Raw genomic sequence first — 17,589 nt, forward strand, 5'->3', positions numbered from 1 at the left:
TGGGAACTCTCATTGTGTATTTTAACAGTTTTACCACAATTAGACAGTTTGCTTAGAAGTATTTACTGGAACGGCCACCATTTTGACTGATTCACACAAAAAAAACGCCAAAGCCAATCCTCCTAAATTGTAAACACAAAAACGATTGTCGTGATTCAAAGGCTTTAGACACCAATTCTGAGCTCTGTAAACATGAACTCTTAATATTTGAAAGCACAGTCCCGTGAAAACGCCACCAGAAGTACCCGTACTTGTAAACATTACCAGTATTTTCGTCATTTCACAGCTTTCCACTGGAAACCTCCGTGATTGAATTCGACAGTAAATGTAGTAAGAATCTATTTACGTGTACTTGAGGTGTTTATTACACGTTCTTAATCATTTCTGGGAACTATCATTGTGTATTTTAACAGTTTTACCACAATTAGACAGTTTGCTTAGAACTGTTTACTGGAACCGCCACCATTTTAACTGATTCACACAAAAAAAATGCCAAAGCCAATCCTCCTAAATTGTAAACATAAAAACTATTCTCGTGATTCAAAGGCTTTAGACACCAATTCTGAGCTCTGTAAACATGAACTCGTAATAATTGAAAGCCCAGTCCCGTGAAAAAGCCACCCGAAGTACCCGGACTTGTAAACATTACCAGTATTTTCGTCATTTCACAGCTTTCCACTCGAAATCTCCGTGATTGAATTCGACAGTAAATGTAGTAAGAATCTATTTACGTGTACTTGAGATATTTATTACACGTTCTTAATCATTTCTGGGAACTCTCATTGTGTATTTTAACAGTTTTACCACAATTAGACAGTTTGCTTAGAACTGTTTACTGGAACCGCCACCATTTTAACTGATTCACACAAAAAATACGCCAAAGCCAATCCTCCTAAATTGTAAACATAAAAACTATTCTCGTGATTCAAAGGCTTTAGACACCAATTCTGAGCTCTGTAAACATGAACTCTTAATAATTGAAAGCACAGTCCCGTGAAAACGCCACCAGAAGTACCCGGACTTGTAAACATTACCAGTATTTTCGTAATTTCACAGCTTTCCACTGGAAACCTCCGTGATTGAATTCGACAGTAAATGTAGTAAGAATCTATTTACGTGTACTTGAGATATTTATTACACGTTCTTAATCATTTCTGGGAACTCTCATTGTGTATTTTAACAGTTTTACCACAATTAGACAGTTTGCTTAGAAGTATTTACTGGAACCGCCACCATTTTAACTGATTCACACAAAAAAAAGCCAAAGCCAATCCTCCTAAATTGTAAACACAAAAACTATTCTCGTGATTCAAAGGCTTTAGACACCCATTCTGAGCTCTGTAAACATGAACTCTTAATATTTGAAAGCACAGTCCCGTGAAAACGCCACCAGAAGTACCCGTACTTGTAAACATTACCAGTATTTTCGTCATTTCACAGCTTTCCACTGGAAACCTCCGTGTTGAATTCGACAGTAAATGTAGTAAGAATCTATTTACGTGTACTTGAGATGTTTATTACACGTTCTTAATCATTTCTGGGAACTCTCATTGTGTATTTTAACAGTTTTACCACAATTAGACAGTTTGCTTAGAAGTATTTACTGGAACGGCCACCATTTTGACTGATTCACACAAAAAAAACGCCAAAGCCAATCCTCCTAAATTGTAAACACAAAAACGATTGTCGTGATTCAAAGGCTTTAGACACCAATTCTGAGCTCTGTAAACATGAACTCTTAATATTTGAAAGCACAGTCCCGTGAAAACGCCACCAGAAGGACGCGTACTTGTAAACATTACCAGTATTTTCGTCATTTCACAGCTTTCCACTGGAAACCTCCGTGTTGAATTCGACAGTAAATGTAGTAAGAATCTATTTACGTGTACTTGAGGTGTTTATTACACGTTCTTAATCATTTCTGGGAACTCTCATTGTGTATTTTAACAGTTTTACCACAATTAGACAGTTTGCTTAGAACTGTTTACTGGAACCGCCACCATTTTAACTTATTAACACAAAGAAACGACAAAGCAAATCCTCCTAAATTGTAAACATAAAAACTATTCTCGTCATTCCAAGGCTTTAGACACCAAATCTGAGCTCTGTAAACATGAACTCGTAATAATTGAAAGCCCAGTCCCGTGAAAATGCCACCCGAAGTACCCGGACTTGTAAACATTACCAGTATTTTCGTCATTTCACAGCTTTCCACTGGAAACCTCCGTGATTGAATTCGACAGTAAATGTAGTAAGAATCTATTTACGTGTACTTGAGGTGTTTATTACACGTTCTTAATCATTTCTGGGAACTATCATTGTGTATTTTAACAGTTTTACCACAATTAGACAGTTTGCTTAGAACTTTTTAGTGGAACTGCCACCATTTTAACTGATTCACACAAAAAATACGCCAAAGCCAATCCTCCTAAATTGTAAACACAAAAACTATTCTCGTGATTCAAAGGCTTTAGACACCCATTCTGAGCTCTGTAAACATGAACTCTTAATATTTGAAAGCGCAGTCCCGTGAAAACGCCACCAGAAGTACCCGGACTTGTAAACATTACCAGTATTTTCGTCATTTCACAGCTTTCCACTCGAAACCTCCGTGATTGAATTCGACAGTAAATGTAGTAAGAATCTATTTACGTGTACTTGAGATATTTATTACACGTTCTTAATCATTTCTGGGAACTCTCATTGTGTATTTTAACAGTTTTACCACAATTAGACAGTTTGCTTAGAACTGTTTACTGGAACCGCCACCATTTTAACTGATTCACACAAAAAATACGCCAAAGCCAATCCTCCTAAATTGTAAACATAAAAACTATTCTCGTGATTCAAAGGCTTTAGACACCAATTCTGAGCTCTGTAAACATGAACTCGTAATAATTGAAAGCCCAGTCCCGTGAAAAAGCCACCCGAAGTACCCGGACTTGTAAACATTACCAGTATTTTCGTCATTTCACAGCTTTCCACTCGAAACCTCCGTGATTGAATTCGACAGTAAATGTAGTAAGAATCTATTTACGTGTACTTGAGATATTTATTACACGTTCTTAATCATTTCTGGGAACTCTCATTGTGTATTTTAACAGTTTTACCACAATTAGACAGTTTGCTTAGAACTGTTTACTGGAACCGCCACCATTTTAACTGATTCACACAAAAAATACGCCAAAGCCAATCCTCCTAAATTGTAAACATAAAAACTATTCTCGTGATTCAAAGGCTTTAGACACCAATTCTGAGCTCTGTAAACATGAACTCTTAATAATTGAAAGCACAGTCCCGTGAAAACGCCACCAGAAGTACCCGGACTTTTAAACATTACCAGTATTTTCGTAATTTCACAGCTTTCCACTGGAAACCTCCGTGATTGAATTCGACAGTAAATGTAGTAAGAATCTATTTACGTGTACTTGACGGGTTTATTACACGTTCTTAATCATTTCTGGGAACTCTCATTGTGTATTTTAACAGTTTTACCACAATTAGACAGTTTGCTTAGAAGTATTTACTGGAACCGCCACCATTTTAACTGATTCACACAAAAAAAACGCCAAAGCCAATCCTCCTAAATTGTAAACACAAAAACTATTCTCGTGATTCAAAGGCTTTAGACACCCATTCTGAGCTCTGTAAACATGAACTCTTAATATTTGAAAGCACAGTTCCGTGAAAACGCCACCAGAAGTACCCGTACTTGTAAACATTACCAGTATTTTCGTCATTTCACAGCTTTCCACTGGAAACCTCCGTGTTGAATTCGACAGTAAATGTAGTAAGAATCTATTTACGTGTACTTGAGATGTTTATTACACGTTCTTAATCATTTCTGGTAACTCTCATTGTGTATTTTAACAGTTTTACCACAATTAGACAGTTTGCTTAGAAGTATTTACTGGAACGGCCACCATTTTGACTGATTCACACAAAAAAAACGCCAAAGCCAATCCTCCTAAATTGTAAACACAAAAACGATTGTCGTGATTCAAAGGCTTTAGACACCAATTCTGAGCTCTGTAAACATGAACTCTTAATATTTGAAAGCACAGTCCCGTGAAAACGCCACCAGAAGTACCCGTACTTGTAAACATTACCAGTATTTTCGTCATTTCACAGCTTTCCACTGGAAACCTCCGTGATTGAATTCGACAGTAAATGTAGTAAGAATCTATTTACGTGTACTTGAGGTGTTTATTACACGTTCTTAATCATTTCTGGGAACTATCATTGTGTATTTTAACAGTTTTACCACAATTAGACAGTTTGCTTAGAACTGTTTACTGGAACCGCCACCATTTTAACTGATTCACACAAAAAAAATGCCAAAGCCAATCCTCCTAAATTGTAAACATAAAAACTATTCTCGTGATTCAAAGGCTTTAGACACCAATTCTGAGCTCTGTAAACATGAACTCGTAATAATTGAAAGCCCAGTCCCGTGAAAAAGCCACCCGAAGTACCCGGACTTGTAAACATTACCAGTATTTTCGTCATTTCACAGCTTTCCACTCGAAATCTCCGTGATTGAATTCGACAGTAAATGTAGTAAGAATCTATTTACGTGTACTTGAGATATTTATTACACGTTCTTAATCATTTCTGGGAACTCTCATTGTGTATTTTAACAGTTTTACCACAATTAGACAGTTTGCTTAGAACTGTTTACTGGAACCGCCACCATTTTAACTGATTCACACAAAAAATACGCCAAAGCCAATCCTCCTAAATTGTAAACATAAAAACTATTCTCGTGATTCAAAGGCTTTAGACACCAATTCTGAGCTCTGTAAACATGAACTCTTAATAATTGAAAGCACAGTCCCGTGAAAACGCCACCAGAAGTACCCGGACTTGTAAACATTACCAGTATTTTCGTAATTTCACAGCTTTCCACTGGAAACCTCCGTGATTGAATTCGACAGTAAATGTAGTAAGAATCTATTTACGTGTACTTGAGATATTTATTACACGTTCTTAATCATTTCTGGGAACTCTCATTGTGTATTTTAACAGTTTTACCACAATTAGACAGTTTGCTTAGAAGTATTTACTGGAACCGCCACCATTTTAACTGATTCACACAAAAAAAAGCCAAAGCCAATCCTCCTAAATTGTAAACACAAAAACTATTCTCGTGATTCAAAGGCTTTAGACACCCATTCTGAGCTCTGTAAACATGAACTCTTAATATTTGAAAGCACAGTCCCGTGAAAACGCCACCAGAAGTACCCGTACTTGTAAACATTACCAGTATTTTCGTCATTTCACAGCTTTCCACTGGAAACCTCCGTGTTGAATTCGACAGTAAATGTAGTAAGAATCTATTTACGTGTACTTGAGATGTTTATTACACGTTCTTAATCATTTCTGGGAACTCTCATTGTGTATTTTAACAGTTTTACCACAATTAGACAGTTTGCTTAGAAGTATTTACTGGAACGGCCACCATTTTGACTGATTCACACAAAAAAAACGCCAAAGCCAATCCTCCTAAATTGTAAACACAAAAACGATTGTCGTGATTCAAAGGCTTTAGACACCAATTCTGAGCTCTGTAAACATGAACTCTTAATATTTGAAAGCACAGTCCCGTGAAAACGCCACCAGAAGGACGCGTACTTGTAAACATTACCAGTATTTTCGTCATTTCACAGCTTTCCACTGGAAACCTCCGTGTTGAATTCGACAGTAAATGTAGTAAGAATCTATTTACGTGTACTTGAGGTGTTTATTACACGTTCTTAATCATTTCTGGGAACTATCATTGTGTATTTTAACAGTTTTACCACAATTAGACAGTTTGCTTAGAACTGTTTACTGGAACCGCCACCATTTTAACTGATTAACACAAAGAAACGACAAAGCAAATCCTCCTAAATTGTAAACATAAAAACTATTCTCGTCATTCCAAGGCTTTAGACACCAAATCTGAGCTCTGTAAACATGAACTCGTAATAATTGAAAGCCCAGTCCCGTGAAAATGCCACCCGAAGTACCCGGACTTGTAAACATTACCAGTATTTTCGTCATTTCACAGCTTTCCACTGGAAACCTCCGTGATTGAATTCGACAGTAAATGTAGTAAGAATCTATTTATGTGTACTTGAGGTGTTTATTACACGTTCTTAATCATTTCTGGGAACTATCATTGTGTATTTTAACAGTTTTACCACAATTAGACAGTTTGCTTAGAACTTTTTAGTGGAACTGCCACCATTTTAACTGATTCACACAAAAAATACGCCAAAGCCAATCCTCCTAAATTGTAAACACAAAAACTATTCTCGTGATTCAAAGGCTTTAGACACCAATTCTGAGCTCTGTAAACATGAACTCTTAATATTTGAAAGCACAGTCCCGTGAAAACGCCACCAGAAGTACCCGTACTTGTAAACATTACCAGTATTTTCGTCATTTCACAGCTTTCCACTGGAAACCTCCGTGATTGAATTCGACAGTAAATGTAGTAAGAATCTATTTACGTGTACTTGAGGTGTTTATTACACGTTCTTAATTATTTCTGGGAACTATCATTGTGTATTTTAACAGTTTTACCACAATTAGACAGTTTGCTTAGAAGTGTTTACTGGAACCGCCACCATTTTAACTGATTAACACAAAGAAACGACAAAGCAAATCCTCCTAAATTGTAAATATAAAAATTATTCTCGTCATTCCAAGGCTTTAGACACCAAATCTGAGCTCTGTAAACATGAACTCGTAATAATTGAAAGCCCAGTCCCGTGAAAAAGCCACCCGAAGTACCCGGACTTGTAAACATTACCAGTATTTTCGTCATTTCACAGCTTTCCACTGGAAACCTCCGTGATTGAATTCGACAGTAAATGTAGTAAGAATCTATTTACGTGTACTTGAGGTGTTTATTACACGTTCTTAATCATTTCTGGGAACTCTCATTGTGTATTTTAACAGTTTTACCACAATTAGACAGTTTGCTTAGAAGTATTTACTGGAACCGCCACCATTTTAACTGATTCACACAAAAAAAACGCCAAAGCCAATCCTCCTAAATTGTAAACACAAAAACTATTCTCGTGATTCAAAGGCTTTAGACACCCATTCTGAGCTCTGTAAACATGAACTCTTAATAATTGAAAGCACAGTCCCGTGAAAACGCCACCACAAGTACCCGTACTTGTAAACATTACCAGTATTTTCGTCATTTCACAGCTTTCCACTCGAAACCTCCGTGATTGAATTCGACAGTAAATGTAGTAAGAATCTATTTACGTGTACTTGAGATGTTTATTACACGTTCTTAATCATTTCTGGGAACTCTCATTGTGTATTTTAACAGTTTTACCACAATTAGACAGTTTGCTTAGAAGTATTTACTGGAACCGCCACCATTTTAACTGATTCACACAAAAAAAACGCCAAAGCCAATCCTCCTAAATTGTAAACACAAAAACTATTCTCATGATTCAAAGGCTTTAGACACCCATTCTGAGCTCTGTAAACATGAACTCTTAATATTTGAAAGCACAGTCCCGTGAAAACGCCACCAGAAGGACGCGTACTTGTAAACATTACCAGTATTTTCGTCATTTCACAGCTTTCCACTGGAAACCTCCGTGTTGAATTCGACAGTAAATGTAGTAAGAATCTATTTACGTGTACTTGAGGTGTTTATTACACGTTCTTAATCATTTCTGGGAACTATCATTGTGTATTTTAACAGTTTTACCACAATTAGACAGTTTGCTTAGAACTGTTTACTGGAACCGCCACCATTTTAACTGATTAACACAAAGAAACGACAAAGCAAATCCTCCTAAATTGTAAACATAAAAACTATTCTCGTCATTCCAAGGCTTTAGACACCAAATCTGAGCTCTGTAAACATGAACTCGTAATAATTGAAAGCCCAGTCCCGTGACAATGCCACCCGAAGTACCCGGACTTGTAAACATTACCAGTATTTTCGTCATTTCACAGCTTTCCACTGGAAACCTCCGTGATTGAATTCGACAGTAAATGTAGTAAGAATCTATTTACGTGTACTTGAGGTGTTTATTTCACGTTCTTAATCATTTCTGGGAACTATCATTGTGTATTTTAACAGTTTTACCACAATTAGACAGTTTGCTTAGAACTTTTTAGTGGAACCGCCACCATTTTAACTGATTCACACAAAAAATACGCCAAAGCCAATCCTCCTAAATTGTAAACACAAAAACTATTCTCGTGATTCAAAGGCTTTAGACACCAATTCTGAGCTCTGTAAACATGAACTCTTAATATTTGAAAGCACAGTCCCGTGAAAACGCCACCAGAAGTACCCGTACTTGTAAACATTACCAGTATTTTCGTCATTTCACAGCTTTCCACTGGAAACCTCCGTGTTGAATTCGACAGTAAATGTAGTAAGAATCTATTTACGTGTACTTGAGATGTTTATTACACGTTCTTAATCATTTCTGGGAACTCTCATTGTGTATTTTAACAGTTTTACCACAATTAGACAGTTTGCTTAGAACTGTTTACTGGAACCGCCACCATTTTAACTGATTCACACAAAAAATACGCCAAAGCCAATCCTCCTAAATTGTAAACATAAAAACTATTCTCGTCATTCCAAGGCTTTAGACACCAATTCTGAGCTCTGTAAACATGAACTCTTAATATTTGAAAGCACAGTCCCGTGAAAATCCACCCGAAGTATCCGGAATTGTCAATATTACCAGTATTTTCGTCATTTCACAGCTTTCCACTCGAAACCTCCGTGATTGAATTCGACAGTAAATGTAGTAAAAATCTATTTACGTGTACTTGAGATGTTTATTACACGTTCTTAATCATTTCTGGGAACTCTCATTGTGTATTTTAACAGTTTTACCACAATTAGACAGTTTGCTTAGAAGTATTTACTGGAACGGCCACCATTTTGACTGATTCACACAAAAAAAACGCCAAAGCCAATCCTCCTAAATTGTAAACACAAAAACGATTGTCGTGATTCAAAGGCTTTAGACACCAATTCTGAGCTCTGTAAACATGAACTCTTAATATTTGAAAGCACAGTCCCGTGAAAACGCCACCAGAAGGACGCGTACTTGTAAACATTACCAGTATTTTCGTCATTTCACAGCTTTCCACTGGAAACCTCCGTGTTGAATTCGACAGTAAATGTAGTAAGAATCTATTTACGTGTACTTGAGGTGTTTATTACACGTTCTTAATCATTTCTGGGAACTCTCATTGTGTATTTTAACAGTTTTACCACAATTAGACAGTTTGCTTAGAACTGTTTACTGGAACCGCCACCATTTTAACTGATTAACACAAAGAAACGACAAAGCAAATCCTCCTAAATTGTAAACATAAAAACTATTCTCGTCATTCCAAGGCTTTAGACACCAAATCTGAGCTCTGTAAACATGAACTCGTAATAATTGAAAGCCCAGTCCCGTGAAAATGCCACCCGAAGTACCCGGACTTGTAAACATTACCAGTATTTTCGTCATTTCACAGCTTTCCACTGGAAACCTCCGTGATTGAATTCGACAGTAAATGTAGTAAGAATCTATTTATGTGTACTTGAGGTGTTTATTACACGTTCTTAATCATTTCTGGGAACTATCATTGTGTATTTTAACAGTTTTACCACAATTAGACAGTTTGCTTAGAACTTTTTAGTGGAACTGCCACCATTTTAACTGATTCACACAAAAAATACGCCAAAGCCAATCCTCCTAAATTGTAAACACAAAAACTATTCTCGTGATTCAAAGGCTTTAGACACCAATTCTGAGCTCTGTAAACATGAACTCTTAATATTTGAAAGCACAGTCCCGTGAAAACGCCACCAGAAGTACCCGTACTTGTAAACATTACCAGTATTTTCGTCATTTCACAGCTTTCCACTGGAAACCTCCGTGATTGAATTCGACAGTAAATGTAGTAAGAATCTATTTACGTGTACTTGAGGTGTTTATTACACGTTCTTAATTATTTCTGGGAACTATCATTGTGTATTTTAACAGTTTTACCACAATTAGACAGTTTGCTTAGAAGTGTTTACTGGAACCGCCACCATTTTAACTGATTAACACAAAGAAACGACAAAGCAAATCCTCCTAAATTGTAAATATAAAAATTATTCTCGTCATTCCAAGGCTTTAGACACCAAATCTGAGCTCTGTAAACATGAACTCGTAATAATTGAAAGCCCAGTCCCGTGAAAAAGCCACCCGAAGTACCCGGACTTGTAAACATTACCAGTATTTTCGTCATTTCACAGCTTTCCACTGGAAACCTCCGTGATTGAATTCGACAGTAAATGTAGTAAGAATCTATTTACGTGTACTTGAGGTGTTTATTACACGTTCTTAATCATTTCTGGGAACTCTCATTGTGTATTTTAACAGTTTTACCACAATTAGACAGTTTGCTTAGAAGTATTTACTGGAACCGCCACCATTTTAACTGATTCACACAAAAAAAACGCCAAAGCCAATCCTCCTAAATTGTAAACACAAAAACTATTCTCGTGATTCAAAGGCTTTAGACACCCATTCTGAGCTCTGTAAACATGAACTCTTAATAATTGAAAGCACAGTCCCGTGAAAACGCCACCACAAGTACCCGTACTTGTAAACATTACCAGTATTTTCGTCATTTCACAGCTTTCCACTCGAAACCTCCGTGATTGAATTCGACAGTAAATGTAGTAAGAATCTATTTACGTGTACTTGAGATGTTTATTACACGTTCTTAATCATTTCTGGGAACTCTCATTGTGTATTTTAACAGTTTTACCACAATTAGACAGTTTGCTTAGAAGTATTTACTGGAACCGCCACCATTTTAACTGATTCACACAAAAAAAACGCCAAAGCCAATCCTCCTAAATTGTAAACACAAAAACTATTCTCATGATTCAAAGGCTTTAGACACCCATTCTGAGCTCTGTAAACATGAACTCTTAATATTTGAAAGCACAGTCCCGTGAAAACGCCACCAGAAGGACGCGTACTTGTAAACATTACCAGTATTTTCGTCATTTCACAGCTTTCCACTGGAAACCTCCGTGTTGAATTCGACAGTAAATGTAGTAAGAATCTATTTACGTGTACTTGAGGTGTTTATTACACGTTCTTAATCATTTCTGGGAACTATCATTGTGTATTTTAACAGTTTTACCACAATTAGACAGTTTGCTTAGAACTGTTTACTGGAACCGCCACCATTTTAACTGATTAACACAAAGAAACGACAAAGCAAATCCTCCTAAATTGTAAACATAAAAACTATTCTCGTCATTCCAAGGCTTTAGACACCAAATCTGAGCTCTGTAAACATGAACTCGTAATAATTGAAAGCCCAGTCCCGTGACAATGCCACCCGAAGTACCCGGACTTGTAAACATTACCAGTATTTTCGTCATTTCACAGCTTTCCACTGGAAACCTCCGTGATTGAATTCGACAGTAAATGTAGTAAGAATCTATTTACGTGTACTTGAGGTGTTTATTTCACGTTCTTAATCATTTCTGGGAACTATCATTGTGTATTTTAACAGTTTTACCACAATTAGACAGTTTGCTTAGAACTTTTTAGTGGAACCGCCACCATTTTAACTGATTCACACAAAAAATACGCCAAAGCCAATCCTCCTAAATTGTAAACACAAAAACTATTCTCGTGATTCAAAGGCTTTAGACACCAATTCTGAGCTCTGTAAACATGAACTCTTAATATTTGAAAGCACAGTCCCGTGAAAACGCCACCAGAAGTACCCGTACTTGTAAACATTACCAGTATTTTCGTCATTTCACAGCTTTCCACTGGAAACCTCCGTGTTGAATTCGACAGTAAATGTAGTAAGAATCTATTTACGTGTACTTGAGATGTTTATTACACGTTCTTAATCATTTCTGGGAACTCTCATTGTGTATTTTAACAGTTTTACCACAATTAGACAGTTTGCTTAGAAGTATTTACTGGAACCGCCACCATTTTAACTGATTCACACAAAAAAAAGCCAAAGCCAATCCTCCTAAATTGTAAACATAAAAACTATTCTCGTCATTCCAAGGCTTTAGACACCAATTCTGAGCTCTGTAAACATGAACTCTTAATATTTGAAAGCACAGTCCCGTGAAAATCCACCCGAAGTATCCGGAATTGTCAATATTACCAGTATTTTCGTCATTTCACAGCTTTCCACTCGAAACCTCCGTGATTGAATTCGACAGTAAATGTAGTAAAAATCTATTTACGTGTACTTGAGATGTTTATTACACGTTCTTAATTATTTTTGGGAACTATCATTGTGTATTTTAACAGTTTTACCACAATTAGACAGTTTGCTTAGAAGTGTTTACTGGAACCGCCACCATTTTATCTGATTAACACAAAGAAACGACAAAGCAAATCCTCCTAAATTGTAAATATAAAAACTATTCTCGTCATTCCAAGGCTTTAGACACCAAATCTGAGCTCTGTAAACATGAACTCGTAATAATTGAAAGCCCAGTCCCGTGAAAAAGCCACCCGAAGTACCCGGACTTGTAAACATTACCAGTATTTTCGTCATTTCACAGCTTTCCACTGGAAACCTCCGTGATTGAATTCGACAGTAAATGTAGTAAGAATCTATTTACGTGTACTTGAGGTGTTTATTACACGTTCTTAATCATTTCTGGGAACTCTCATTGTGTATTTTAACAGTTTTACCACAATTAGACAGTTTGCTTAGAAGTATTTACTGGAACCGCCACCATTTTAACTGATTCACACAAAAAAAAACGCCAAAGCCAATCCTCCTAAATTGTAAACACAAAAACTATTCTCGTGATTCAAAGGCTTTAGACACCCATTCTGAGCTCTGTAAACATGAACTCGTAATAATTGAAAGCCCAGTCCCGTGAAAAAGCCACCCGAAGTACCCGGACTTGTAAACATTACCAGTATTTTCGTCATTTCACAGCTTTCCACTCGAAACCTCCGTGATTGAATTCGACAGTAAATGTAGTAAGAATCTATTTACGTGTACTTGAGATATTTATTACACGTTCTTAATCATTTCTGGGAACTCTCATTGTGTATTTTAACAGTTTTACCACAATTAGACAGTTTGCTTAGAACTGTTTACTGGAACCGCCACCATTTTAACTGATTCACACAAAAAATACGCCAAAGCCAATCCTCCTAAATTGTAAACATAAAAACTATTCTCGTGATTCAAAGGCTTTAGACACCAATTCTGAGCTCTGTAAACATGAACTCTTAATAATTGAAAGCACAGTCCCGTGAAAACGCCACCAGAAGTACCCGGACTTTTAAACATTACCAGTATTTTCGTAATTTCACAGCTTTCCACTGGAAACCTCCGTGATTGAATTCGACAGTAAATGTAGTAAGAATCTATTTACGTGTACTTGACGGGTTTATTACACGTTCTTAATCATTTCTGGGAACTCTCATTGTGTATTTTAACAGTTTTACCACAATTAGACAGTTTGCTTAGAAGTATTTACTGGAACCGCCACCATTTTAACTGATTCACACAAAAAAAACGCCAAAGCCAATCCTCCTAAATTGTAAACACAAAAACTATTCTCGTGATTCAAAGGCTTTAGACACCAATTCTGAGCTCTGTAAACATGAACTCTTAATATTTGAAAGCACAGTTCCGTGAAAACGCCACCAGAAGTACCCGTACTTGTAAACATTACCAGTATTTTCGTCATTTCACAGCTTTCCACTGGAAACCTCCGTGTTGAATTCGACAGTAAATGTAGTAAGAATCTATTTACGTGTACTTGAGATGTTTATTACACGTTCTTAATCATTTCTGGTAACTCTCATTGTGTATTTTAACAGTTTTACCACAATTAGACAGTTTGCTTAGAAGTATTTACTGGAACGGCCACCATTTTGACTGATTCACACAAAAAAAACGCCAAAGCCAATCCTCCTAAATTGTAAACACAAAAACGATTGTCGTGATTCAAAGGCTTTAGACACCAATTCTGAGCTCTGTAAACATGAACTCTTAATATTTGAAAGCACAGTCCCGTGAAAACGCCACCAGAAGTACCCGTACTTGTAAACATTACCAGTATTTTCGTCATTTCACAGCTTTCCACTGGAAACCTCCGTGATTGAATTCGACAGTAAATGTAGTAAGAATCTATTTACGTGTACTTGAGGTGTTTATTACACGTTCTTAATCATTTCTGGGAACTATCATTGTGTATTTTAACAGTTTTACCACAATTAGACAGTTTGCTTAGAACTGTTTACTGGAACCGCCACCATTTTAACTGATTCACACAAAAAAAATGCCAAAGCCAATCCTCCTAAATTGTAAACATAAAAACTATTCTCGTGATTCAAAGGCTTTAGACACCAATTCTGAGCTCTGTAAACATGAACTCGTAATAATTGAAAGCCCAGTCCCGTGAAAAAGCCACCCGAAGTACCCGGACTTGTAAACATTACCAGTATTTTCGTCATTTCACAGCTTTCCACTCGAAATCTCCGTGATTGAATTCGACAGTAAATGTAGTAAGAATCTATTTACGTGTACTTGAGATATTTATTACACGTTCTTAATCATTTCTGGGAACTCTCATTGTGTATTTTAACAGTTTTACCACAATTAGACAGTTTGCTTAGAACTGTTTACTGGAACCGCCACCATTTTAACTGATTCACACAAAAAATACGCCAAAGCCAATCCTCCTAAATTGTAAACATAAAAACTATTCTCGTGATTCAAAGGCTTTAGACACCAATTCTGAGCTCTGTAAACATGAACTCTTAATAATTGAAAGCACAGTCCCGTGAAAACGCCACCAGAAGTACCCGGACTTGTAAACATTACCAGTATTTTCGTAATTTCACAGCTTTCCACTGGAAACCTCCGTGATTGAATTCGACAGTAAATGTAGTAAGAATCTATTTACGTGTACTTGAGATATTTATTACACGTTCTTAATCATTTCTGGGAACTCTCATTGTGTATTTTAACAGTTTTACCACAATTAGACAGTTTGCTTAGAAGTATTTACTGGAACCGCCACCATTTTAACTGATTCACACAAAAAAAAGCCAAAGCCAATCCTCCTAAATTGTAAACACAAAAACTATTCTCGTGATTCAAAGGCTTTAGACACCCATTCTGAGCTCTGTAAACATGAACTCTTAATATTTGAAAGCACAGTCCCGTGAAAACGCCACCAGAAGTACCCGTACTTGTAAACATTACCAGTATTTTCGTCATTTCACAGCTTTCCACTGGAAACCTCCGTGTTGAATTCGACAGTAAATGTAGTAAGAATCTATTTACGTGTACTTGAGATGTTTATTACACGTTCTTAATCATTTCTGGGAACTCTCATTGTGTATTTTAACAGTTTTACCACAATTAGACAGTTTGCTTAGAAGTATTTACTGGAACGGCCACCATTTTGACTGATTCACACAAAAAAAACGCCAAAGCCAATCCTCCTAAATTGTAAACACAAAAACGATTGTCGTGATTCAAAGGCTTTAGACACCAATTCTGAGCTCTGTAAACATGAACTCTTAATATTTGAAAGCACAGTCCCGTGAAAACGCCACCAGAAGGACGCGTACTTGTAAACATTACCAGTATTTTCGTCATTTCACAGCTTTCCACTGGAAACCTCCGTGTTGAATTCGACAGTAAATGTAGTAAGAATCTATTTACGTGTACTTGAGGTGTTTATTACACGTTCTTAATCATTTCTGGGAACTATCATTGTGTATTTTAACAGTTTTACCACAATTAGACAGTTTGCTTAGAACTGTTTACTGGAACCGCCACCATTTTAACTGATTAACACAAAGAAACGACAAAGCAAATCCTCCTAAATTGTAAACATAAAAACTATTCTCGTCATTCCAAGGCTTTAGACACCAAATCTGAGCTCTGTAAACATGAACTCGTAATAATTGAAAGCCCAGTCCCGTGAAAATGCCACCCGAAGTACCCGGACTTGTAAACATTACCAGTATTTTCGTCATTTCACAGCTTTCCACTGGAAACCTCCGTGATTGAATTCGACAGTAAATGTAGTAAGAATCTATTTATGTGTACTTGAGGTGTTTATTACACGTTCTTAATCATTTCTGGGAACTATCATTGTGTATTTTAACAGTTTTACCACAATTAGACAGTTTGCTTAGAACTTTTTAGTGGAACTGCCACCATTTTAACTGATTCACACAAAAAATACGCCAAAGCCAATCCTCCTAAATTGTAAACACAAAAACTATTCTCGTGATTCAAAGGCTTTAGACACCAATTCTGAGCTCTGTAAACATGAACTCTTAATATTTGAAAGCACAGTCCCGTGAAAACGCCACCAGAAGTACCCGTACTTGTAAACATTACCAGTATTTTCGTCATTTCACAGCTTTCCACTGGAAACCTCCGTGATTGAATTCGACAGTAAATGTAGTAAGAATCTATTTACGTGTACTTGAGGTGTTTATTACACGTTCTTAATTATTTCTGGGAACTATCATTGTGTATTTTAACAGTTTTACCACAATTAGACAGTTTGCTTAGAAGTGTTTACTGGAACCGCCACCATTTTAACTGATTAACACAAAGAAACGACAAAGCAAATCCTCCTAAATTGTAAATATAAAAATTATTCTCGTCATTCCAAGGCTTTAGACACCAAATCTGAGCTCTGTAAACATGAACTCGTAATAATTGAAAGCCCAGTCCCGTGAAAAAGCCACCCGAAGTACCCGGACTTGTAAACATTACCAGTATTTTCGTCATTTCACAGCTTTCCACTGGAAACCTCCGTGATTGAATTCGACAGTAAATGTAGTAAGAATCTATTTACGTGTACTTGAGGTGTTTATTACACGTTCTTAATCATTTCTGGGAACTCTCATTGTGTATTTTAACAGTTTTACCACAATTAGACAGTTTGCTTAGAAGTATTTACTGGAACCGCCACCATTTTAACTGATTCACACAAAAAAAACGCCAAAGCCAATCCTCCTAAATTGTAAACACAAAAACTATTCTCGTGATTCAAAGGCTTTAGACACCCATTCTGAGCTCTGTAAACATGAACTCTTAATAATTGAAAGCACAGTCCCGTGAAAACGCCACCACAAGTACCCGTACTTGTAAACATTACCAGTATTTTCGTCATTTCACAGCTTTCCACTCGAAACCTCCGTGATTGAATTCGACAGTAAATGTAGTAAGAATCTATTTACGTGTACTTGAGATGTTTATTACACGTTCTTAATCATTTCTGGGAACTCTCATTGTGTATTTTAACAGTTTTACCACAATTAGACAGTTTGCTTAGAAGTATTTACTGGAACCGCCACCATTTTAACTGATTCACACAAAAAAAACGCCAAAGCCAATCCTCCTAAATTGTAAACACAAAAACTATTCTCATGATTCAAAGGCTTTAGACACCCATTCTGAGCTCTGTAAACATGAACTCTTAATATTTGAAAGCACAGTCCCGTGAAAACGCCACCAGAAGGACGCGTACTTGTAAACATTACCAGTATTTTCGTCATTTCACAGCTTTCC

Source organism: Myotis daubentonii, chromosome 17 (assembly GCF_963259705.1).
Source record: "Myotis daubentonii chromosome 17, mMyoDau2.1, whole genome shotgun sequence".
NCBI classification, from domain to species: domain Eukaryota; kingdom Metazoa; phylum Chordata; class Mammalia; order Chiroptera; family Vespertilionidae; genus Myotis; species Myotis daubentonii.